Source organism: Pelodiscus sinensis, chromosome 1, assembly GCF_049634645.1.
Source record: "Pelodiscus sinensis isolate JC-2024 chromosome 1, ASM4963464v1, whole genome shotgun sequence".
NCBI classification, from domain to species: domain Eukaryota; kingdom Metazoa; phylum Chordata; order Testudines; family Trionychidae; genus Pelodiscus; species Pelodiscus sinensis.
The window spans coordinates 311,636,355-311,663,803 of record NC_134711.1 but is presented as its reverse complement, the minus strand read 5'-3'; the positions used below and the strand labels follow the sequence as shown (position 1 = coordinate 311,663,803).

The following is a 27,449-nucleotide window of genomic DNA, read 5'->3' as shown; positions in this document are numbered from 1 at the left end:
CGAGGTAGACAAGCAAGCGGGGAACCCTGAGAAGCATCTGTCCTGGGTTGGGGTAGGGTCCCTTTAAGCACGGAACTCAGTTAGCCTTAGGCAGCAGTCCCACACTCTAAGTCCTAACCTGATGCCCTGCCAGCACTGGTTCCAGCCAGACTTAACTGACCCTTCATCTGATGCATGGGGGTCTTTGCAAATTGGGTCTTTGCCCACAAAAGCTTATGCTCCAATAAATCTGTTAGTCTGTAAGGTGCCACAAGACTTCTCATTGTTCACCCACAAAGTTACTCTTTTCTTGATTCATTGTAGAGCTTCTGTTTAGAACCTTCCCTGTCCCACCTCCAATTTGACAAAGAGTAAACATTCCCATAGCCCTCCAAATACAGTCCACAAAAGAGGCCATTCTGAGTACATCTACACTGCACAGAGGAAAAGAGAAGCTGCTGCTGTCAGAGTTCCCTCTAAGTTGCATGGCAGCACAGGTGATTAATCAGCCCCAGCCAGCTCCATGCACAGACCCCTGAGCTTCTGACTAGGTGGGGCTGACTTATCACCTGGGAAGCTGTGCTACTGCACAACTTAGAGGGAACAAGGCTGTCAATCTTCCAGGGTTCAAATTAACAGTCTAATTAAGACAGACAGTTTGAAGTGAGAGGGGCACTCTGATCAATGCAGGTAACGCTGTTTTCACGAGGAGTAAAGTAAATTAAAGGAAGAGTGCTCTTCCTTCAACTTCCTGCAGTGCAGACAGTGCCAAAAGCTAAGTTAAACTACTTCGACATCAGCTACGCAATTACCGTAGCTGAAGTTGCACATCTTAATATGACTTTGTCCCGTAGTGTAGACGTACCCTCAGTGTATATTAACATGAGTGGTAGTATTATCTAGCACTGTACAGCAAACTGCCATTTGACAATACAGATAGCAGAAGGCATGGATGCAGTATTTTTAAAGGGCGCTGTGGAGGATAGTGTTAGAGAGGCAGCCACAGAGAGCTAACAGTGGGTGGAGAAGGTGGAGGCCATCTGGTATATAAGAAAAGGGATGCATGAGCTTGTGTTATGGTAACATTTGGAAAAATATGCCAGTTTGGGCAATTGCAAGGAAATCTATGTACTGTATGTTAGGGATGTTAAATATTGGTTAATTTAATCATCGAGTAACCTCATTAATTTTTATCAGTTAGTAAACTATTCTATAGTCCCCGGTGATGGGGTCAGCAGTCAGTGCATTCCGGCCTCACTCCTGAGGAGCCCTGTGCCACCCCGTGCTGCTGTCTCTATATCAGAGACAGCAGCAAAGGGCGCCAGGTGGGAGTTGGTCTGCGAGGGAAGCCAGTTTAGAAGCAAGCTCTTCTCGAGGACTGGTTGCCGGTTTTCCTTTGTTGCTGCCAGCAGCAGTGCGGGGTGGCAGCAGCTCCTGTCTGGTGGGGTCTGAATTCCTGAACCCGGTGTGAGCCAGAATTGAGCCAGGCTACCTGCTTGCCTTCCTGGCTCCTAATACATTTTAAATGCAGAGCTGCAGCGGGGAAGCGGGGGGATAAGTCCCAGACCCGTCATAAGCCAGGACTGCTAGCCAGCTTGCTAAAAGATTTACTGATGGGGGGGGACAGAAAGAGGGAAACGCATATAACATTAACTGATAAGCAAAAGCGTATAGGTTAATCAACTACACTATTACATCCCTATTCTGTCAGTCCCATCCAAGTCCATCCAACTTGTAAAATCCTCCTGTATGTCCATCCCCCAGTGACAATTGCCTGTACCTAATCCTAAACAGTTGAGAAGTTCCTATCCCAGCCCAGATTTAGAAAAGGATTTACATTTTACCTCATACAGAGTCCTAAAACAAAAACAAAGAAACCAACCAACCTCAGGGTGAGTTCACAAAGCATTTCCAGGTATTTACCCTTATTTCTATTGTGAAATCAGTTTATAAAAAAAAATTCTCCTGTTGTCTCTAGTGGGGAGGTGGAGGAAATCTGTTTAACAACTAATGTCATAGTATAAATCCTTCTACTTATACCTGCTTGCTCTAAGTAATTCCTTTAGCTTCTTGCTGCTTACACACATCAGTTAGCAACAGACTAATATCATTAGAGCTTTGGTCAAACTATTCATGCTATGGTTGTAATCTTGTTACAATTCAAGATCACCAATCACTTAATCATTTTCGTTGCCCTTTCTTAAATTCCCTGTTCGCCAATTCAGGGGACCTCTAGAAACTAATCTTGGCTCTAACAATATTTAAAAAGATGAAGTAGTGTCAAAAAGTTGTATTGGATTAAAAAAAACCGCATAGAACAGCTCCTGCTATGACAAAGGGACAAGATGATAAAGAAACTGGAAACAAAGTTGAAATAACTCCTATTGAAAATAATAATAATAAAAAAACCTGTTCAGCCCCATGAACCATGTTCATTGGTTGGGGAAGAGTCAACATAGTTTTTATGAAGGGAAATCATGCTTCACCAATCTACTATAATTCTTTGAGGCAGTCAACAGGCATGTTAACAAGGCAGTTCCAGTATATATAGCATACTTAGATTTCCAGAAAGAAAGACTTTGACAAGCTCCCTCACCAAAGGTTCTTAAATTAAACTGTCATGGGGTAAGAGAGAAGGTCCTCTCACGAACTGATAACTGGTTGAATGATAGGAAACAAAGGATAGGAATAAATGGCCAGTTTTCAGAAGAGAGAGAGATAGCTAGTGCTGTCCCCTCTGATCAATACTGGCACCAACCCTACTCAACATATTCAAAAATATTCTGGAGAAAGAGATGAAAAGGCAAAGTTTGCAGATGATACAAAACTGCTCAACATAATTCAAGTCCACAGCAGACTGGGAGGAGCTTCAAAAGACTCTTGCAAAACCATGTGACTGGGCAACAAAGTCACAGATGAATTTTAATGTCAAAAATACAATGTATGCATATTGGAATACAATCCCAAATAGATGTATAAAATGATGGGGACTAAATTAGCTGTTACCTCTCAAGAATGAAAGAGATCTTGGAGTCATTGTGGATAGTTCGCTGAAAACATCTACTCAAAGATTCTCAACATTCTGTTTGCTTTTAAGAAAGGGATAGAGAATATCTTACTACTGCTATATAAATTCATGGGATGCCTGTATCTTGAATACTGGGTGCAGAGGTGGTTGCCTCATCTCAAAAAAGGTAGCTTGGCATTAACAAAAAAATCCAAAAAGGTTAAAACTTTGATTAGGGATATGGGATGACTGTCATATGAGGAGAGATTAACAAGATTGGGACTTTTCAGCTTGAAAAGGTGATGATTAAGGGGGATATGACTGAGATCTATAAAATCATGTTTGGTGTGCAAAAGATGAATCAAGAACAGTTATTTACTCCTTCCCATGACAGAACAAGGGGTCACCAAATGAAGTTAAGAGTTAGCTGGTTTAAAACAAACAAAAGATGTATTTCTCCATACAATGCAGTCAATCTTGCCAGAGGATACTGTGAAGGCCAAGGCTATAAACAGGATTCAAAAGAGAACTAGATAAATTCATGGAAGAATTTATCAGTGACTTATCTTGGACCAGCAGGGATGGTGTCACTAACCTCTGTTTGCCAGAAGCGAGGAATGGCCTATAGAGATGGATCATTCGATGACTACCTGTTCTGTTCATTCCCTCAGTGTTAGAGCAATTAAATTACACATGAACAAAACAGCCTATTTCACTAAAATCTAATTTTATGACAGAGCCTGAGTTAATAACTGGGGCAACCAAGATGGAGTCTATGACCCTTGACCCAGGGATCCATGTTGGATCTCCCCAGGCTCTGACTGCTCAGACATCAGTCTAAACTAGATTTTCCCACCGAGTGGTTATGAGGGTTCTATTCTCCTCAGGCTTTTCCCACCCTTGTGGCTTTATAAGGGCTGTGTTGCCTCAGCTCCAAGGCTGTCCGCCACAGTGGCAGCAGTGCACAGGTTCATCTGTTCTACCATCTGACAACAACGGACAATGCCAGTTAGGATTGCCAGATGGTTGAAACAAAAACACCGAACACCTCCCCCCCTCCCCCCCCAAAAAAAAAAACACCAGGAAAAAATTCTTTTGAAGGAAAAAAAAAAAAAAAAGGAGGGGAGACCAAAGCAAAAGACTCCAAGACGTAAGCAAAAATAAATAGAAAATAAAGCAGCACTAAATCAGCATGTCCCCTTTCAGAGTGAGTGCAGGGATAGGAACTGGGGAGCAGTCAAGCACGAAGACCCAGAGGAGTCATTGCTTCCCCTTGGTCTTTTTGCCGGCAGCCATTTTGTGCCGGCAGCCTTGTAGAACCAGGTAAACACGGGGTCTGGAGTCAGGGGGCTCGGGATGTTGGGGGCTGGGGGAAGGGGGGTGGGAGGGGATGGGAGGGGAGGGGAGGAGAAAGAGGCCGGGCAATGAGTGTTTGTAGGTTTGTCAGGTACCCGGCATTTTCACCTCCTGGACAGGGAAGGGGGGGGGGGGGAATTAGAAAATACTGGACATCTTAGGTGTCTGGTATCTTCTGATTTTTTTTTTTTGTAACTGGACAGGAGGCGAAAATATTGGACTGTCCAGGTGAATACCAGACATCTGGCAACCCTAACCCAACAGCCCTGCAGTGTAGAAAGAAGAGGATTACCATCTTCATCAACACCCTACCTGCTTGTAACAACAGCCTACGACTCCTCGTCGTCCACCAGTCTGGGACAGAACATCCTGGGACTCCCCAGTGCTCCTCCCCTGGGGCTCTCAATCAACTTGAGCGTAGAAGGTCCTGGGCACTTCCACCATCACCACTATCAAGCCCTTAGGAACGAAAGGGCACTGTTCTTAGGGGTTTCTTACCATTTCAATCATAGTAGCCAAAGGGTTTGATTTAGTGGGTCTTCAAGCCTCTGTTTCTTGCTCTCACTATCACCAGTTTTGTTTTATGTTTGTTATATTTGCATTGGTTATTTCCCCATTTCTCCCTCTTTTGTAACCAATCCCCAAACAACATTTTACCTTGTTGGCACCAGTGTATTGCCTCCTATTTCTTTATTGCACCTACACCAGAGAGAGGGATCTACTTCAGCGTTTAAGAGTTTCACAGGTGATAGACCCTGATAAGGAAGGGGAGGAACAATCCTCTACTTCTGACAAAAGTGCCAACAGGCATTTTTAACTATGTTTGCTATCTATGCCCTTGGGGTAACATCTGGGGCATCTGTCATTGGCCACTGTTGGAAGACAGGATACTGGGCTAGATGGGCCTTTGGTCTGACCTAGTATGGCTGTTATGATGTTATGTTCAGTCTAATACCATGAACCCTGGACATGTCACTCTGAATGTATGTTTTCAAAGTTATCCAGTAATTTAGGGTGAGCTCACTCTCGATTCAAAACTGGGCGAACCAGATTTTCAGCACTGTTGAGCATTCCCCACCCACTGTGAAACAAAAAATTACTAGAGAGCATTGAAATCATGAGAGCTGTGGGTGGTGCTCTACACCTCTGAAAATGCAATTGGTGTCTCAAATTAAGTTTTGACAGTATTTTGCCTGTTTTCCCGGCTATTGAATGGAAATATCACCTAATATCTAGTGTTTTAGGAGTGAAATCCTGGCCCAAGAACATTGGCTAATCTCATTGAGATCAGTAAGGTCAGGATTTCCCCCTATTTTGTGGCACAGGCTATTAAAGTGCCTATATTTATTATTCATATATAAAGCCTGTAAGCGGGAGGGAAATGCAGGGTAGCATGCAAACAGCACAGCTAGAAGAAAACAGAGACCCTGTCCTTCATATCTATGGCACTGCATAGCCCCAAACAGCATTTCCATCTTGCATGTATTTAAGCAAGAGCTCTACAGTGCATAGTAAGGGTACATTCCTGAAAAAAAACACTGTGTATAACCTCATACGTGTAAATAATGAGCTTTCCGTCACTGGCATTATTCGTGAAGTTATGCACGTTTAAGTATTTAGAAGATTAAATTATTACTGAATTTACTAGCATAGATTCAAATTTTGAAGACAACTGCATATAACCATTTTTACCACAGAGTCTGTATGCAAAGGGTAACATTTTGTTGGTTAACAGAAGTGAGCACAGCAGATTGTGCAGTACATTTTTTGGAATGAATGATAAATTGGTGGAATTCTCCTCTCACGGGTTAATACCATTAAATTGATCTACCGTCTGAAGCTATGTTTACACTGCAGAGTTCTTGTGCAAAAATAGCTGGTTTTGCACAAAAACTCAGAGCATCCACACCTCAAGCGCATTTTTGTGCAAGAAAGTTTACAGTGAATTGACAGAACAGAGGGTTTCTGCAGTATAGGTATTCCTCTTTCTACAAAAATAACTCCTTTTTGCACAAGAGCTCTTGCACAAAAAGGTGTGTGTGTGTGAGTGTGTGAGTGTGTGAGTACGGGAAACAGGGGCTTTTTTGCACAAAAACAGCCTATTGAAAGAAGCACAGGTGCCCTGGTGGCCATTCTGTTAACAGCAATCAGCACTTTCTTGTGAGAGAATCCATGCAGTCTGGATGCTCTCTTGCACAAAAGCGCATCACTTTTGCAATGCACTTTTGTAGTGTGGACATGCTCTTGCGCAAGAAGTTTTTGTGGAAGATCTCTTTCACAAAAAGCTTCTTGTGCAAGAAACCTGCACTCTAATTGTAGACTGAGTGATACTTCTCTGTTCAGTGCCATATCCTCCATTACACCTTGTACTAACATGCATTACTTTATCATATCCTTCCACTACTTCTTGGGTCAGTCTTCATTTTCTACTTTCAATCTTGATCTGTTGGACTCTTACTTGCATTGTTCTCAGGGCTGTTCTTTACCCAGCCAAAACACCGGAGACTGCACTCCCTCATTTTCCTCCCCCATTTATGTGTGTTACTTTTAGCATGTCTCTAATAGACTTTCTTCTTGAGGTCTCTCTTTCATACACCACTCATCTCCATCATTTACATTTCTGTGGAACAGATCATTTGCTCATGTTAGTGGAATTTACTGTGGCAATTCCAACCAGTATTTAAAATAAAAGTTTCAGAATTTACCTTTAAAACTGGGATTTGCCATTCTCTCCCTGTGTACCTTAGCACTTAAAAGTTAAGGGGGGGGGAGAAAAGAGTTCTAACTTCTTACTGGAACTACAGAAAATTGATGCTGCCCGAAGAGAAGCATGGAAGCCATTGCCGAGAAACTAAATGATTTCTTTGCTTCAGTCTTCACGGCTGAGGACGTTGGAGAGATTCCTGAATCTGCACCGTCCTTTGTGGGTGATGAATTTGAGGAACTGTCCTGGATTGAAGTGCCATTAGAGGAGGTTTTGGAACAAATAGAAAAACTTAATGTTAACAAATCTCCAGGACCGGATGGCATTCATCCAAGGGTTCTAAAAGAACTCAAATGGGAAATTGCTGAGCTATTATCTGTAGTTTGTAACCTATCCTTTAAATCGGCTTCCGTACCTAATGACTGGAAGGTAGCCAACGTGACACCAATATTTAAAAAGGGCTCTAGAGGCTATCCTGGCAATTACAGACCAGTAAGTCTAACTTCAGTACCGGGCAAATTAGTCGAAACAATAGTAAAGAATAAACTGTGAAGCATGTAGAAGAACATAATTTGTTGGACAAAAGTCAACATGGTTTCTGTAAAGGGAAGTCATGTCTTACTAATCTGTTAGAGTTCTTTGAAGGGGTTAACAAACATGCTGACAAGGGGGATCCAGTAGATATAGTATACTTGGATTTTCAGAAAGCCTTTGACAAGGTCCCTCACCAAAGGCTCTTGTGTAAATTACATGGCCATGGGATAAGAAGGAAGGTCCTTTCTTGGATTGAGAACTGGTTAAAAGACAGGAAACAAAGGGTAGCAATAAATGGTAAATTTTCAGATTGGAGAGGGGTAACTAGTGGTGTACCCCAAGGGTCAGTCCTGGGACCAATCCTTTTCAACTTATTCATAAATGATCTGGAGAAAGGGGTAAGCAGTAAGGTAGTAAAGTTTGCAGATGATACCAAACTGTTTAGGATAGTCAAGACAGAAGCAGACTGTGAGGGACTCCAAGAAGATCTCACCAAACTGAGTGATTGGGCAACAAAATGGCAAATGAAATTTAATGTGGATAAGTGTAAAGTAATGCACATCGGGAAAAATAACCCCAACTATACGTACAGTATGATGGGGGCTAATTTGGCTACGACAAATCAGGAAAGATCTTGGAGTTATCGTGGACAGTTCTCTGAAAACTTCCACACAGTGTGCAGCGGCAGTCAAAAAGGCAAATAGGATGCTAGGAATTATTAGGAAAGGGATAGAAAATAAGACCCAGAATATCTTACTACCCCTGTATAAAACTATGGTACGCCCACATCTTGGATACTGTGTACAGATGTGGTCTCCTCACCTCAAAAAAGATATTTTGGCCTTGGAAAGGGTTCAGAAAAGGGCAACTAAAATTATTAGGGGTTTGGAACGGGTCCCATATGAGGAGAGGTTAAAGCGACTGGGACTTTTCAGTTTAGAAAAGAGGAGACTGAGGGGGGATATGATAGAGGTCTATAAAATCATGAGTGGTGTGGAGAAGGCTGATAAAGAAAAGTTATTTATTAGTTCCCATAATAGAAGAACTAGAGAACACCAAATGAAATTAATGGGGAGCAGGTTTAAAACTAATAAAAGAAAGTTCTTCTTCACACAACGTTTAGTCAACCTGTGGAACTCGTTGCCAGAGGAGGCTGTGAAGGCTAGGACTATAATAGAGTTTAAAGAGAAGCTAGATAATTTCATGGAGGTTAGGTCCGTAAAAGGCTATTAGCCAGGGGATAAAAGGGTGTCCTTGGCCTCTGTCTGTCAGAGGCTGGAGAGGGATGGCAGGAGACAAATCACTTGATCATTGTCTTTGGTTCACCCTCTCTGGGGCACCTGGTGCTGGCCACTGTCAGTAGACAGGATACTGGGCTAGATGGACCTTTGGTCTGACCCAGTACGGCCGTTCTTATGTTATGTTCTGATGGAATGTTTAGCCTGTAACACTTCTCTTTGGCGTACTAAACACTTGTGAAAAGTTAAAATAAATTAATACAAGCTGAAGAGAGGCACATGGAGGGACAAAACAGACTTCCACCTGGGCTGTTTTGCACAGTGGATCATAAAAAAGCCCAAAGCAATGAATTTATTTATATCTTTCAGGCAGCTGCAAACGAAAAGAGAAACAAGGGAGGAAAAAACCCATTTACTCAGACTAAGCATTCAGCACAAAAGGGATAAACAGGAGCATTACTGCAAGTTTTCACAGCCATAAAACAACTCAATTTGTTTTGAAAATCCTTTATTAAAAGGGATGTTCGGCTACGGTTTGGTTGAAGATTTTTCACAACAAATTAAGGACAAGCAATAGGCCTTACCCTGCAAACCTACATGACTAACTAAGTCCAGGCCCTCATTCTGCCAAGACAAGCATGTCTTCACTTCAGGCAGATGTAGTTCTATTGATTATGGCTCTTCATGAGCTTAAGGCAATGTAAGTGAGCGAGTGGAAAGGTGGGGGGGAGGAGGGGAAATCTGTCTTCGATCTTGCAAATAGTGCTCAGTTCAGAGAGTAGTTCCTTTCCTTCTAGGTAATTGGGCTACTCACAGTAGTGAATACTATAGTCACTACTAGACTTTTGAGAAACAGATCCAGTATTAACACAATTAACAGACTGAGTGTGACAATTTAAATGCCTGTTAACTTATGAATTCTTGTTTTATGAATGGTATTAACAAACAACTTTTAATGCGCATTAGAACGTCCATTTTGCAGCAGGAACAGATTTTAATCTGGGAAACTGAAACAGGTCCATCAATAATTGAATTGATTTACAGCCTCTCCCCGAGTTATGGAACAAACACTTGTCCGTAACTCGATCTGTCCATAACTCGGATCCCATTGAGTTACACAGAGACCGCGCTGTTCATAAGCGCGGGTCACGTTCGTAACTCAGGGACCGCTTTTACGACCACTTCATGGGAGCTTTGGTCGTAAATGTGAATGGCCATAACTTGACCATTGGCAACTTGGAGACCAGCTGTATTCTAGTAGAACAATTTGGTTTCCTCCAGTAGCACCACTGATTTTTAAGGACTCTCTACCTACCAATCAACAGGGTGTTGGGATCTTAGAAAATCCCTCAGGGGCGAGGAGGGCAGAAAAGGAAAAGGTGTCACAGACTGCTTTTAGAAATAATACAGTCTCTAAAGAAGAGACAATCCATTGCCAGAAAGAGAAAACAGCTAGGGGGAGTGGAAATCAGCTTCCTCATGAAGGTTCTCAGGTGTAGTGAGGATTCTTAGTGTGGATTGCCTCCAGGAGTTAATGGTTTTCCATAGATCTGTAATGCTCATATGCTAAGGGTAATGAATGTGTATGTTCAAGAAGTTCCTAAGCAAAGCCCATCTTCCTTAATTTATCTGCCATATGTTCCCAAAGCATGGATGCCTTGGAATTACAGTTTAATTGAAGTGGAGTCTTGGTGGGAGCATGCATAAGTGACGACAGAGACTCAGCATTGGTTGTGGGCCCTAGGGTAGTTGATTGCACTGTCTCATGCCCCAAGGAACAGTTTCGGACAGGAAGTCTGTAGTAGAGTGCGCCTAAGAGGCCAGGACTAGAGACAGCACATGGATTCTACCCCAACCCAAGTGGTTTTGGAAGCACACAAGATTCAGAAGGCTAAAAAATAAATCTAATAACTGTCCCCTAAAAGACTAAACCAAGATTGTGACTGAACAGAAACTAACATATGTATTTTAAAAAGACTTAAGTTTCAAATATTGTTAGATCCAAGTTCAGAATTGCAAGTCTGGAGGAACAAACACATAGAAACTGTTCCCATGTGTCTACTTTTCTAAAGCCATTTGCTAATGGCATTCCACACGACAGCCAAAGGGTAGAGACTCTAGATCTCAGATGATTTACTATCAGGTTTGTGAATGTATCCAGAGTATCTACAACCATCCATGCAGCAGCCTGCATTTCTGCTGCACAGACCAGTGAGGAACCATCACTAACCTCCCTTCACCTTCCGTGTAGTGTGCAATCATTATTTAAACATTATGGAAGGCTCTGGGGGAGGAGGGGACGTTCATAATAAAAGCAGAAGTGAAAATAAAATAAGTGTCAGCACACTGGAAACATGACCTTCATGTATAAATCTTCTACATCATTTTTACATGAAACCCTAATTTTTAAAATTCCAGTATATCATTACAGTCATAAAAAAAAAAAATCAAAAGGGAAAAAATGAGGTTTTGTACCTGAACCTAAAAATCTTGCTTTAGTGTCTTTTATTATCATTTGATTTAATGTATAACCCAGTTAAACTGCAGAAGTGATAGATCAGCAATAATCACATATAAAATGATTTCCAAATTGAAACCAGATCTTTTATGACACGTGTTATTATAGGACATATGCTAGGATAACATTATTGGTTTTCCCAGTGATATTTTTCACTGGCAGGTTCTCATTGACATATTTAGATGAGGGAAAAGTTAGTTTGCATTTCTAAGGCATAATTATAGCTTTCTACAGACAAGAATTCCCATTTGCTAAGGGTGCTAGTAAAACTAGTCTTTTCCATAGATTATATGACAATAGACTGAGATTGACAAAGTTTTTCCTTATATTAAGGACAGGAAATTCTGTGCTTTTGGCAAATGTTGCTTTTTTAAAATATCACAGCTATAGTTACAAAATCCATTTTCCATGAACCAACAGAACTTCACTCATACAAATGTCAGTATAAAGCAAATGCGAAGCTAAATTCTTTGGAAAGTTTTCCAACTAACTAAATGTAAGAAACCCTGAGAGAACACTTTATATGAAAAATAGCTGCCAAACTGTAGTGGCAGATTCTTTTAACCTTTGCTACTCCTTTAACACTGAGGGTGTGTCTACACTTGCCCCCTAGTTTGGACTAGGGAGGCAAATGAAGCATACCAAAAATGCTAATGAAGCGCAGGATTTAAATATCCTGCGCTTGATTAGCATATTCACGGCCGGTCGCCATTTTAAAATGCTGGTCGCCCAATTTAACTTGCCACGTGTAGACACGGTAGTCTGATCCAAAACCCTTCCCTCGAATTAACTGTTACTCCTCGTGCAATGAGGGAAGGGTTAATTCGAGGGAAGGGTTTTGGAACGGACTACCGCGTCTACACGCGGCAAGTTAAATCGGGCGACCAGCTGCGAATCTGCTAATCAAGCGCGGGATATTTAAATCCCACGCTTCATTAGCAACTTCGGTATGCTTCATTTGCCTCCCTAGTCCGAACTAGGGGGCAAGTGTAGACATACCCTGAGGGAATTTGTAGAGGGAAAAATACTAATTGAATGAAGCGTCAAAACTTTTTAATAAAGCACTATTGGTCTGAAAATCACCCATCTTCTCGGTACCTGGCCTAGTATCCCTATCAACTTTTACAACAAAAACATTTTTGTAAACTCCTATGTAGCCCCGTGCCCCAGGGACTCTCCACCAGCCAGCTGAGCCAGTAAAACTGACAAAAGGCCAGCTGAGGGATCAATCAATATCTCAGTGAGTCCTCAAGCCAGTAGTCACATACATGCAGTCTGAAGAGAAGAAAATAGAGAGTGCAACTTGACAGATGACAGCCAACCTGTTTTTCCTCCCCACAGCCAGCTCCCAAAGCATTCCAACACATATCTTTCCCGCACCCCCAAGTCCTTGAATGTGCACTGCTGTAGCTTGCCTATCTTTTTTCCAAGGAAAAACTGGTTGTTACTAAGTAAAAGCTAATTAGCTAAGGTTTGAGGCTTTAAAATACATTGTAATGGGGCCACTCTTCCATACTCTAAACACATCACCTCCCGCACCCTTGAGTTGATCTCTCCAACACCAAGAAGCTGAATACTGAAAACCAAAATGGTAAAGTTGGCAAAAACAGGACTAAATTCTGTTTTGCAGTCACTGAGCAGCATGCAGTCCAAGTAATGGGGCACGCAAATAAATGGCCATTTTGGCCTTCACAGCATGCTAGACCTTAGTGTAAATTATAATAACTGCTCTAACTTTATAGCAGCACCCACAGGGACTTGCTCACACCGCTTTTGAGCCTGGCATAGACACATGTTCCTCGTACTTCCTACCAGGGGGCTTGAAAAGACAGCAGCATCAGATTGATTACTACAGCCCAATTCTGCTCTGAACTGGAGAATTGTCCACAAACCCCTCTTAGCACCTTTATGTCTTCGGAGCAGCATATAATGGCAGAGGGTAGGATCCCTCCCAAAGCATGGGCTCTCCAACAGCTGTTAAGCAACATGCACTATTCCCAAAACAATAATGGTATTAGTCAGTGATGATAGTTTTAAAGTAGTGTTAATTTCATCTCTCTTTTATTAAAGTTCCCCCTCTTACCTCTCCCCCTCCCCCCAAAAAAAAAGCTTTTGCAAAATTAATTCATAAGGAGAATCACCATTTTGTAAGAGTCTATTGGAATAACAAAATGAGAAATAAATTTTGACTTTGGAAAGTTAGTGGAGTGCTCCATTTACCACATCCCAGTTAAGAGACTGCTATTAATGCTTAACATGAGGGGAATTACTGGGGAAGGAGGAAAAAAAACCAATGCTGCTAAAACTAACTTCTGAAGTTCCTGGCTCAGAAAGTTCAGAAGGCTCCCTTCCCTCTCTAGGGACAGAATACTACCTCCTCCTTGAGGAGAAACAGGAATGCTACTATACTATATATGGCAATAAAGCTCTTGGAAATGTTAGGGCTTAGATTCAAATCACACCTAACTCCTGTGTAAATCAGGACAAAGCTAGAGTATGCAAGATCAGAATCAGGCCCTGCACTAGGAGCCCCTCCTCTCCACCTCAAACAGATAACAGCAAAATGAATATCAGCCAGAGGCCGGAAGTTGTCTGACTAGTCCTTTGGTGACAACGAGGTTCTCAGAGCCAGCTAGACACAAATAAGGGGGAGGACCATAATTCTCAGTATGCCATTATCCTTGATGCTATCACCATACAGGTGTGTGAAAGAGCAGCATTGTGTGATTAGTAACTTACCTGAGGAGAGCTACCCTCTTGCTTCTGCTGAATCTGCAAGGCTGTTGACCTGTCTGGAGCGAGCTTCCAGGAAAAACAAAAAAAGCAGGCAGTGCAAAGTCTGCTCAGAGACTGTGCTGCAGCAGGAGCATCCATCTTAGATCCAGTGGAGGAAGAGAGCTTGGACAAGCTCCCTTTTTAAAGCAACAGTGCTTTTACTGAGCCTGGCTAGCAATAATATGCTGCTCTAATATAGCGCTGTATACGTGCAAAGCATTTTACAATATTAACTAATTTACTGTCACAAAATCCCCTCTGGGCTACATAGTTAAGTATCATTACCCCCATTTTACAGCTGGGGAAACAGAGTGAGTACTAACATTTTAAAAAATGTCCAGTAATTTCTGGGCTACCAACTTAAAAACAGCAACAACTACTACTACTCTAGGTCTGATTGTCATGGGTGGAGACTAGCCTCAGCTCCAACTGGCTACTGCTAAGCAGAGCACACATAACCGCAATTGACACCATGGGTGCATCACATTCCTAGGTTAAACTGCAGATTTGAACTTCATTAATTCTGCGTATGATCCAGTCTATCAGGTGCACATTAAACCAACCTGAGTTTGCTTGCCTGCCTCTAGGATACTGCTGCAATTGTAATCTGGGGAGGCTCTTGAAGTAATAAGGCCAGATCTTTAAAGTTATTTAGGCACCTAAATATGAAGCTAAGTGCCTAGTAGGACTTACAGGGTCTGAGCACTAGTACTGAAAATCCCCCCTTGTGGCTTATCGCCTTCTGTAGGGTGGAATGCAGAAAGGGACATAGGGGTTTGTAATGCTGAACATCCCACTGCTTGACTTTTGGTGCCTAGAGAATCACGGTATACACCAATCCACAAAGTGGAGTTCAGTGCCTAGGCTCACTATACAAAGAACGAAATGAGAAAGGCACCTTAGAATGTGATCCACAAAAGCCAGATCACATCCCTGCAAATCCTTTCTTTATCCAGCTCTGGCAGGGGCGAGGCCTGGGGCAGGACAGGGGAACTGCCCTAAGCCCATGTTCCCTAGAGACATCCGTGTCTACATTTAAAAGTTTAAAGCTCAGCAGCACTTTAAACTGAAAGTGTAACCACAGTTCCAAGCACTCTCTATAAACCACCTCCTCCACCAGGGATTAGCTAACAGTGCTGAGAGCATGTAGCCTGGTTCACACAGGCACTTTACAGTACTGTAACTTGCTGTACTTAGCAGGGGAGAGAGAAGCTGTTTTTTCACACCCCTGAGCCAGAAAGTTATAGTGCAGTAAAACACTAGTGTAGATTTAGTGTCAGAGAATGTGGGGTGGGGGAGTAGTTTGAATCCTGCCAGAGGTACTGTACCAATAATGTAAACATTGCAATTTAATTGATGTATTGTTTTTATTATACCAACCCCTGGGGAGCCTGCTGACCAGCGTATTTTGTAAACTGAAAATAAATACAGACCAGACATCTTAGCCCAGCCTGGCTTGCAGTGTGACAAAGGAGCCTGCATGTTTTATGTATGCTTCACAAAGCAATTGTGCTGGATGGTTTGGTTCCTTTGAGCTACGCTAGCACTGGCAGGCTCCACTAGTCTCTTCTACCACTTTAACGCTGATATAAAGCTCAGCACTTTCTGTCTGGATTTCAATGGTCACAATTTCTATTAAATCTGTCACTTTAAAAGCTGGGTTTAAGAAAAAACAGTTCAAGCCCCACCCCTTCACATAGCAAGCAGCAGGAGACCTGTCACTTAACATTAAATATTGGAACACTTATTGTCCCCAACTCTAAACAATATAGGAAGCAAGTTCTCTTTCTGTCTTATCCCACTTGTATACTGTTTGGACCAAAACATCTATCAAATGTGTGGGAATGGGGAAACAGGTGGGATGGATTAGTGCTAACTAGATGTAAGTTCCCATGAACATTATTATGCATGTGAGTAATTTACACCTGTGACTCATCATCTTGCCTATTTCCATATGCTCCTGTTCAGTCTGGGGAAAAAGTCTCTTTCATTCACTAAATATATATATCTTAAATTTATGTACCAGTTACCCTGTTGTAGGGCTTAGGGTATATCTATACTACGGGACAAAGCCAAATTAAGATGCACAACTTCAGCTACCTTAACTGCGTAGCTGAAGTTGAAGTACAGGAGGCCCCCCCACTTTATGACAGCCCGATTTATGACCCCCCCACACTTACGACCTTTTCCTTAAGTGCGGAAGGGGCCTAAATCCCCCAACGCCTGTTGTAAATGCAGGCTCGAGTTATGATACCCCCGACTTGCAATGCTAGCCTCAGTGCCGAGCACGTCACAAGTCAGGGACAGCCAGTACTGTAAGCAGGGGAGAGGTAGCTCAGTGGTTTGTGCATTGGTCTGCTAAACCCAGGATAATGAGTTCAATCCTTGAGGGGGCTGTTTAGGGAGGTGGGACAAATCTGTCAGGGATGGCACTTGATCATGCTGTGAGGGGACTGGACTTGATGACCTCACAAGGTCCACTCCAGTTCTATATCTCCATATTAACTCAACTTTTGGTGCTGTCAACCCTGCAGGAAATCAAAGTAAGAACACTCTCCATTCAACTTCCCTTACTCCTCATGAAAGCAGGATTACTGGCATCAACTGGAGTGCCCCCCTCAGTTCGAATAAGCAAACCCTGGAGGATCGACAGCAGCAGCTTTGATCTTCTCTATAGTGCAGACCCTTAGGGCATGTCTACAGTGCAGGGTAAAAGTTGAATTGAGATACGTAACTTCAGCTACGTCAATTGCATAGATGAAGTTAAAATAGTTTAATTCGGCTTTCTACACAGCTGATTGGCCTGGGGCTGGGGAGCATGCCAACCCTCTTCCAGGGCATAGGTGCCTAGTGGGAGAGGGAGGCAAAGGGGTTCTCTTACTCCAAGACCAATCATGGTCTGGGGTGGGTAGCCCCATCCCTTCCCATTTAGGCTCCTCCCCTTCCCATTTAGGCCCCTTCCCTTCCGGGGTGGCCCGGAGCTACTTCAAAAATTACTGCCCATCCCACTGTAAACCTTGTTCCATGAGGATAAACGGATGTTTTGGAATAGCACTGTATTTAGAAATTTCAAAATAAGCTATTTTGAAATGTATTCAAAACAAGCTATGCAATTTGTATAGTTCAAATTGTGTAGCTTATTTTGAGCTAAGGGTGCAGTGTAGACACACCCAAAATAGCAATGAATCATGGTCACCATGTCGATCCTTTAGTAACTAAAATTAAATATTTTAATAATAAAAGGAAAAGGAAGAAAAGCATTGCAAAAGATTAAATTCCTCTTAAAATCAGGAATAATGCACCTTTCGGAAAAGGCTTTATTTTCCGAAAGATCCCTGTCTAGACTGGCGCTTTTTTCCGGCAAAGCCCCGAGCCAGAAAAAAGCGGCAGCCATGTTCATGCAAATGCACCAGGGAAAATGTAAATCCCCGCTGCATTTGCAATTCCGACTTGTCTCATCTGCATCCCTTTTCCGGAAAAGGGGTGCAGTGTAGACACAGCCCTAGTGTACAGAAGAGCATGGTTCAAAATTCCATTGTGTCTGATTAGGAGCAAGGCTCTGAACTTGAGCCTTGGGGGAGATCTAGGGTGGATATTAGGAAAAACTATTTCTCCAGGAGGGTGGTGAAGCACTGAAATGGGTTCCTAGGGCGGTGGTTGTGGGATTTCTACCATCCCTAGAGATTTTTTAAATCCCAGAATGATAAAGCCCTGACTGGGATGATGTATTTGGGGTTGGTCCCACTTTTAGCAATTGGTTGGATTCAGTGACCTTCTGAGGTCTCTTCCAACCCTCTGATTCTATTTCCAGCCAGCTGACAAGTTCTTGTTACAGTAGGACCTCCACTGAGGAAAAGGGGCAGTGCAGATTCTTGCTTTAAAGCTTATCTTCTATGTTTTAGGCATACATAAGTAAGCTCATTGCATTCATTCTCCTCAGGCAATTAGCCAGTACATCATTATAACTTGGATAGTTACACAATGTAACAATGTAAATAGCATTATGCGTTACCTGCATTATTTTACATCTTTAATATTAAGGTTAATTGAACCATAGTATAGGACAATGCATAGTATAGGACAATTGGTACATGGAAGGGAATTAGCATCCACAAATGAATTTGGTTACATTGTTAAATTTCTAAGAAGATATAGGTAATTGCAGACAAATACAAACACTTAGTATTAAGAGTATTAGATTTTGTGTTTTTAGTAATCGTGTAGCCACAACAATTTTTAATGGCTACTAAAAAGGTCCCAGAGGGAGGGGCTGGTAGCTGGTGAGCTCCCAGCTCCTGGCCCCACTCCTGGGGAGCCCCTGCCAGCCCACGCTGCTGCCTCTGATACAATATTAAGGGATCTCATCTAGAAATATAGGCAAGCGCTCAGGGCCCCTGCAGATAAGGACTGCTGCTGCCTCTATATCAGAGGAAGCAGCATGGAGCAGCAGCAGCCCCTATCTGCGGCGGCCCCGAGCTCCTGCCTATATTTCTAGATGAGATCCCTTAATACTGTTTCTAACTCTTATTTGCTGAGTGCCAATATTGTGGTCTGCTGCATACAATAAATACACAGACAATTCCTATTACAAGAACCTTATAATCAAAGCTGGATATCTAAAAAAAAAGACGTAAGACAGCCAAGAAATGTAGATATAATTTTAAAAATTAAATGACATTTTTATTTATCTTTGAAAGTTACATTCCAGGAGGAATTGGACAGATAAAAAAGTTTAGCTCGGAATTTAAACAGCATTTTGTTTAATTCCCCTTCCAGATAGTTAATAAAAATGTTACATCTTATTCCCTCAATAAGAAACCTCTTTTCTGAACAAGCTGAATATGAAATGATACGCATAAACAAATGTTTGTAGCTATTTTATTAAGCACATAAAACCACAGTGTCATTTTAGACTACTCCATTTCCAGCCATAGGAAGGAGCTACAGTCACATACATTTATCAGAGATATACTTAGACAGCTGTTTACCTGAAAATTATACTGTTTTCTCAAGTTACGTCAGTTTAAATATTATTTTACAGTTTAAGCAAAGAAATTCTTGAAACATTAATTCACAATGTACTGCCTTTTTCATTTATTAATACCTAGCAATATATGGTGCCTGCAGTACTATAGGTAATTAAAATAAAGATCTGCCTTCAGTTTTAGCCCATTCACTGCATCTTTATGTCTACCAATGTATTCAAACCATTTATCACAGCAGAATCAATGTGGACAAAGAGCTTTTGTGCGGTGCCTCAGAATGTAAAGACTTTCATGGAATCAAATATCCCATCAGTGCACAAGGGATCTGATAGACACTCAACTCCTTTTAGCTTTAAGGGGAGTTACCTGTGTATATATCCCAGACATCTATGAGAGATTAATTCCAATTATTTCGGAATAAGTTATTCCAGAAGAAATACTCTGAAATAGTTTATTTTGAAATAGCGTTTCTATTCTACAGGGAGGTCTGGAAATTAGTCCGAGGCAGACTCATTTCATGTAGACATGCTACCTCGATTTAGAGTCCCAGAAAGCACTGGGGAGTAATTACTCTGAATGGCCTCGAAAAGAACCTATTTCAAAATAGGAGCAGTGGATTGTCCACACTACTGCTATTCCGAAATAGCTATTTCGGAAGAGGCAATATTCCTCATGGAATGAGGTTTACAAATGCCGAAATAAACCATGCTTTATTTTGAAATGATTTCAAAATAATGGGCTAGCGGTGTAGATGCTCACATAGTTATTTCGGAATAATGGATGTTATTCGGAAATAACGCTGCTGTGTAGACATACCCTGAGAGGGCAGTAGTTATTGGTTAAAAACTTACTTTATATATGAGAGTTGCAAATGTGGCAACTTCCCCCAGACCTAGTTTCTCACAGTGAGCTCCAGCCTGAGAGCAAAGGAGGATTTAATATTGATGTCTATTGCCCTGATTCAGAGGAGAGTGCTGAATAATTTCCTCCATTATGGAATGTACCCCTTACCAAAAGACACTTTCTAGCTTCAGGAGTAAGCGTTTCTAAGAGCTACCTGACATTACAGACAATACTGTAATATTATAGTACAAATAGAGTTTGCTTGTATTAAGAAAATCCTAGAGTACTAAAACAAACATTATTTTTCTTTAAAGGAGAGTAAAACATATTTGACAAATGCACTGTAATAGCTATAATATGAAATAACTAATGTGCCACTCATTTTCTTGGAATGAAGTAATATATGGCAACCTTTACCAGATCTGATATGTTAAATATAATTTGAACTATGACCCATTTAAAAAAAATAAAAACCTGGAGACATTCAAAGATGTTCCTGAACCTGACAGAATCCATTTGCTAAATTTAAAGTTGTCACTGAGTTCTAAATGTCATATGTATATTTGCCAGCTTGACCTGGCCCATTATAACATATAGTTATGACTTAGAGGTTGGACTGATAAAAGTGATAATGAATCTTTTTTCTTCTTCCCTCCTGAACTGCATTGAATAAATGACCCTTCCTAATGCCATTGTTAAAATGTGTTTGAATCACCACAAAAAGGGTTGGATTAATGCAACAGTTTGGGAATGACGTGCTGTAGTTACATACATCACAGTCACAGAATAGGCAGCAGCTGTGCAGGCTTCTTCACCCCACCAATGAGCTTTAGTGCTTACCCATGGGGCTGAGGTCTCATTGTTAGAGAGCAATTCATGCTTCTTGCCCATTTGCTCCATTGCCCCTTGGCTGAGCCTGTAAACAGTGGAGTTAGTCAGTACCAAAGAGTTTCTGTGATATGGACGCTTTTCCACTAGATGCTGTACTATGTCCGCCTTCTTACTGCACATGCTGGCAAACTAGCTCAAGAATATCCTTTATAGACCTCCTTTAGGGGTTAGCTCAGATGCTGTGGTGATGAGTGGGATATAAGCTTCCTAGATTGCTTAGTCACTCAAATTCAGTCTCCCTATTTGAATCCATTGTTGACCTTTCTACAAAAGTGATTGCCACACTGACTAGCATTGTGCCTAAATGATTTAGGCACATAGGAACTGTCATATTGTATCAGCCCTGAGGAACATGTACTCTTAACAATGGCCAGCTTCAGAGAAAGAGGGTAAGAAATCAGAAAGTAGGATGAAACCGAGAGACTTTTTTAAACTTGCAGTGTTATCTGAATACCTACTGTGTATGTATACTTGTCGCAGAAATTAAAAGCTTTACTACTACTAGCTTCATTTTATTCTCTTTTAGCTCAAATGATGCCTGGAATGGTCTGTAACAAAGATTCTTGATTCTGTTTCCCATGCTGCATGTGTGAAGGATAATTGACTACTCGATAACAGAACTGTTTGTATAACCTTACTTATGGTCTCCCTAGTGAAACCGCACACACCTGTGCAGACAGCACTGAAACCCCAGTCTCTTAGCTCCAAGACAAAAAGCTTCTATCATGGTGCTACAGGAAGTTCTCTATTAGTCATTAGGCATAGAAATTCCTGTGCAATCTTTTTAACCTGCGACTTGACACTGGAAGATGACATGCTCTAATCCTTTCCAGAGCTCATGCCTGAGCCACACACTGAACAGTGTTTGCAGGAAAAAGTGAAAGTAGCTGACTCTAAGCCACCTTTCCACTGCCATGACACAGCGGAAATAGCCTAGGGCTGGTTCACCACTTTGTGCACTTTGTAAATGCCCCCGCAGAGGCCCAAGAGGGAGACAATTTGTTGGGAATGGTGATTAACAGGCAGGAGCGTACTGGCAATCAAAATAGACCTAGGAAATGGATTGAGAACGGCCCTCTCCGTGACATCACCCCTGCGTGCCCCTCAAGTCCTGCCCCCTGCATCATGTCCGGCACGTGGCACAGGCCTATTGTGAAAGGATTGCTAGTCAAGTGAATAGCAGTTCTTCACTGACAATGCACCTCAACTGGTGCCAATTCACATCTGAGGAACTTTGCTGTGAATATTCAGACCAGCATGGAAGCTGTGTGAGTGCCGTAATCGTGCATGGACAGGTGACTTACTCAAGTGAGCAGCTCCATCTGGGGTTTACTTTCACACAAGGCAAACAACGGAATTCCCTCCACATGGGCAAGGATATATAGAGGGCTTTGGGTGTTTTGCCATTTTTGTCTTCATTCCAGCTCATAACTTCTGAAGCATTTTTGTTATGAACTGACCCCAGAAGGATTTATGATCCATCCTAACAAAGGATTATTCCAGAAACTTATAAAACAGCAGATTAATCCATCTCTGTGACATGTCTGCACCAAGAATTTTGTAACTGGTGTACATAATTTAATTTCTTTTACAATTTTACTCTCAAACTTTTTTCTTTTATTAATAAAACTGTAGATTTTAGATTCTAAACAATTGGCACATAGTGGTGTTTTGGGTAAGATCTGAGGGTATGTCTACAATACCACCCTAGTTAGAACTAGGGTGGTAATGTAGGCAACTGGAGTTGCAAATGAAGCCCGGGATTTGAATTTCCCGGGCTTCATTTGCATCTCGCCGGGCGCCGCCATTTCTAAATGTCCGCTAGTGCGGACTCCGTGCCGCGCGGCTACACGCGGCATGGACTAGGTAGTCCGGACTAGGTTTCTGTTTCATGAGGAGTAACGGTAGTTCAGACTAGGAAGCCTAGTCCGAACTACCTAGTCCGTGCCGCGTGTGGCTGCACGGCACGGAGTCCGCACTAGCGGACATTTAAAAATGGCGGCTCCTGGCTTTATGCAAATGAAGCCCGGGAAATTCAAATCCCGGGCTTCATTTGCGACTCCGGTTGCCTACATTACCACCCTAGTTCGAACTAGGGTGGTAGTGTAGACATACCCTGAGATATAAATTGATCTAGCTATGTGGCTGGTCCTTTGGAATCAGGAGAACTTGTTTGAATTTTGTGAGATTGTTTTTCATAACTTCTCATTTGCGTAAGGAGTGGTACTGGTTGTGGCACAGGAGAAGCTGGAGTGTGTGCTTGTGTGACTTCTTGTTGGCCAGTGTGGAAAACAGAAGTGCTCTTTATAACTAGTTGGTGTGCCTTAGAGTGGAGAACCCCTAGTCTTTGGCTGTAAGTAATCCTGTCTTCAAGCAATTCGCTCTGATTTAACCCTCTCAGCAGTGCTCCCAGAAACCCTGTTATATTGCAGGATCTCAGAAAGGTGCAGGGGCGGTCCCCGCCTATAGGCAAACTTGGTAGCTGCCTAAGGCACCAAGTTAAATGGGGTGCCAAATTCCTTGCCATTCCACCTTCCCATAACGCCTGGTGTCAGCCCTGGAGGAGGAGTGCGGTGGCTTCCCTGAGCCGCAGGAGGGGTGAGTCGGCCCCGGAGGAGGAGCGCTGGGAATTGGCCCCAGTGGAGGTGACACGCAGGAGTTCCCCGTGCCGCAGGGTAGGGGGGTCGGCCCGGGGGAGGCACACACCGGCTTCCCCTGCGCCGCGGGGGGGGAGGGGTCGGCCCCGGGAGAGGCACGCGTGGGGGTTCCCTATGCTGTGGGAGTGGGGGGTCGGCCCGGGGAGATGCATGCACCAGATTCCCTCTGGGGGGTGGAATCCTGGGAGGAGGCGGGTACAGGGAACTCTCTCCCCCCAAAGGCACCCTGTTCCCTCTCCCCAGCCCTCCTGTCCCCAGCCACAGAACTCCATCCCCAGCAATGTGGTGATAATGGAAGTTAAAGTAGGATAGTGTACTGGCCTATTTTGAATTTGTAATAATAAAAATTATAATTAACATTTGTAATGCATTTTTATTTGAAATCATACTGAAATATCGTCTAGCTGTTGTGTACAAATCTATTCTGAAAAGTTTGTGTGTCTATTTTCATCTGATCTCAGAAACATTGGTTGGATGGACAAATCGAATAATTATGCCTTTTTAAATAAATATGATTAAAAAACATTAAATGGAAAATAGGGGCAAAATGTTTCCTAGTTTACCAAAAACCTCAGCCTATATCTGCCCTTGGTACTCGGGGGGGCACCGATTACATGGTTTGCCTAGGGCACCAGTTGCTGGCATCTAGTCTAGGGCCACCCCTGGAAAGGTGACACCACTCTTGCGTAATCCTCTAGAGCATGGGTTCCCAAACTCAGGGGTGTGCCCTCCTGTGGGAGGCATGAGGCACGAGGCGACGCAGCCTCCCCGTCAATTCCCCACGCTAAGTTTTGCTGCTATTTTTGTTTTTCGGCCCTGTTCAGTTCCTTTTTTTTTTTTTTTTTTTTTTTTTTGCTCCACAAGTTTTGCTGCTAGTGGGGGGTGGAGGGTAAGTAAGTAAGGGTATGTCTACACTACCACCCTAGTTCGAACTAGGTGGTAATGTAGGCAACCGGAGTTGCAAATGAAGCCTGGGATTTGAATTTCCCGGGCTTCATTTGCATCTTGCCGGGCACCGCCATTTCTAAATGTCTGCTAGTGCGGACTCCGTGCTGTGCGGCTACACGCGGCACGGACTAGGTAGTTCGGACTAGGCTTCCTAGTTTCATGAGGAGTAACGGTAGTTCAGACTAGGAAGCCTAATCCGAACTACCTAGTCCGTGCCGCGTGTAGCCGCACGGCACGGAGTCCGCACTAGCGGACATTTAGAAATGTCGGCGCCCGGCGAGATGCAAATGAAGCCCGGGAAATTCAAATCCCGGGCTTCATTTGCAACTCCGGTTGCCTACATTACCACCTAGTTCGAACTAGGGTGGTAGTGTAGACATACCCTAAAAGGGTATGTTTAACTTGGGATAAGCCTTATGGGGATGGGACCTGAGGCTGTATAAGACATAGTCAATAAAATACAATGTGGTGAACTTACAGAAGATTGGGCGAAGACTGAACAGAGAGATCCAGGGTGAAGGAGCATGCTCTGTGGCAACCTCTCTCACCATGTTACCAATACAGAGAAATCTAAATATTTTCCAACACTACTACCTTTGATTGCATCAAAACCAGCATGACTTTTTCTCACTTTTTACCTTTGCTTTGGAGGTGTAGCAGAGGAATCCTGAGAGCTGCTATTCTCATTGAATAATCAAGGTGGCAAAATTGTAAAAAGCCTCCTTTGTCTGCTCACTTCTGTAATCTGAGATGTTATTGACACCTTTTTGCAGCCTATTCACTGGTGTGAGCAAAGAGAATACAATGGGAAGAGCCATTGGGCCCTGAGAGAAACTGAGAAAAAGAAAAACCATCACCAACAGGAAAATGAAAACATTTAAGAGCCAGAAAGGTTAACATTTAAATTCAAATAGTAGATACAAAAGAGGTCACATAAAGACCATTAGTGGGCAGAAGTTAAAGGAAAACACTCTGTAAATAAGAACTAGGATGACAGCTCTGAAGTGGATTATTAGATGATGAGCTTTCGTGGGCCAGACCCACTTCCTCAGATCAAATAGTGGAAGAAACTGCCAACCTGATAGCAGACCTATGTAACTTTGTTCTCACCCACAATTATTTCCAGTTTGAAAACAACTTATACCTCCAGATCAGCGGCACAGCCATGGGTACACGCATGGCCCCACAGTATGCTAATATCTTCATGGCTGACCTAGAACAACGTTTCCTCAGCTCCCGTCCCCTTTTACCCCTTCTCTACTTACGCTACATCGATGACATCTTTATGATCTGGACGCATGGCCAAGAAACACTGGAGACATTCCACAGATTTCAACAACCTACACCCCACCATTAACCTCAGCCTGGACCATTCCACACGAGAGATGCATTTCCTGGACACCACAGTACAAATCAACAATGGAAAATTAGACACCACCCTCTACGGAAAACCGACTGACTCATACAGTTACCTACATGCTTCCAGCTCCCATCCAGCACACACCATACGATCCATCATCTATAGCCAAGCCCTTCGATACAACCGCATCTGCTCTAATCCCACTGACAGAGACCAGAAACTTCAGGATCTCTACCAAGCATTTATAAACCTCAACTACCCACCCAGAGAAATAAAAAAGCAAATTGAAAGAGCCAAACGAATACCTAGAAACCATCTACTTCAAGACAGACCCAAGAAAACCAACAATAGAACACCACTTGTCATCACCTACAGCTCCCAACTTAAACCTGTCCAACACATTATCAATAAATTACAGCCTATACTGGAACAGGACACTAAACTCCAAGGAGCTCTGGGAGACAGACCCATAGTCTCCCAGAGACAACCACCTAACCTCAAGATGATTCTTACCAACAACCACAGGACATACCACACTAATACCAACCCTGGTACTTTCCCTTGCAACAAACCCTGTTGTCAGCTTTGTCCACATATTCACTCTGTTGACACCATTATTGGGCCTAACCAAGTGAGTTATAAGATCAAGAATACATATTCCTGCGCCTCCAGAAATATAATTTATGCTATCATGTGCCGAAAGTGTCCGTCTGCTATGTACATTGGACAAACGTCTCAGACACTTCGCCAAAGAATCAATGCCCACAAAACAGACATTAGACAGGATTACAAAGAAAAAACAGTTGCTTGCCATTTCAACCAGAAAGGACAATGTCTCAATGACCTACTCACCTGCATCCTACTCCAGAAGACATTCAAATCTGCACTTGAAAGAGAATCCTCTGAACTGGCATTCATGCTAAAATTCGACACTCTCCACGGAGGCCTGAACAAAGACTCCAGCTATCTTACCCATTACAAAGATAGCTTCCCCAATTATCACCTCTAACACTATTAACTCACAGACATCTACCCTTCCCCACCTCTAATATCACTAACTCACAGGCATTCACCTTCCTTCCCCCCCCCCCCCGCATCCTCCTTCTGTTCTGAAATGTGATTTGTCCTTTTCATATGTGTTCATTTTTTTTAATTGTATCCTTTGGTATATATGGCTGTGACTATTTTCTTCCACTATTTGATCTGAGGAAGTGGGTCTGGCCCACGAAAGCTCATCATCTAATAAACCACCTTGTTAGTCTTTAAAGTGCTACATAGTCCTGTATTTTGCTTCAGCTATACCAGACTAACACGGCTACATTTCTATCACTATTCAGCTCTGAAGTGGATATTTGTTGCATTCTTACTGTTTTTAATCATAGCAGCAGTAAAAATGGATAATTTGAATCCTTTATGTCTAATCCTGCTTACATTGGACTTGGTGACAAAACTCTCATGGGAGGCAAAATTTCAATGGGAATAGAATCAGTTCCTTAGTTGAGAATAAATGCAAATTCCACTTCTACAATGTAATTCTACCTCTTCCCTCAACTTCCCAGCTGTGAATGCACATCTTGCCCTGTGATGAAACAAAAGACAGGACTATGCAGCACTTCAAAGACTGACAAGATGGTTTATTAGGTGATGAGCTTTC

At 42.6% G+C, this 27,449-nt stretch overlaps 1 protein-coding gene and 1 long non-coding RNA gene across 17 annotated transcripts in view; one reads left to right on the top strand and one right to left on the bottom strand.

Moving 5' to 3' along the window:
* Window positions 1-4,681, top strand: part of LOC142826565 (uncharacterized) — a 73,305-nt gene extending 68,624 nt beyond the window's left edge. Inside the window, exon 4 of the long non-coding RNA XR_012900777.1 lies at window positions 4,546-4,681. This is a non-coding gene — a long non-coding RNA (uncharacterized LOC142826565). The remainder of the gene's footprint in view (window positions 1-4,545) is intronic.
* DLG2 (discs large MAGUK scaffold protein 2) overlaps window positions 1-27,449 on the bottom strand; it is a 1,555,116-nt gene that overhangs the window by 967,502 nt on the left and 560,165 nt on the right. The window lies entirely within an intron of this gene.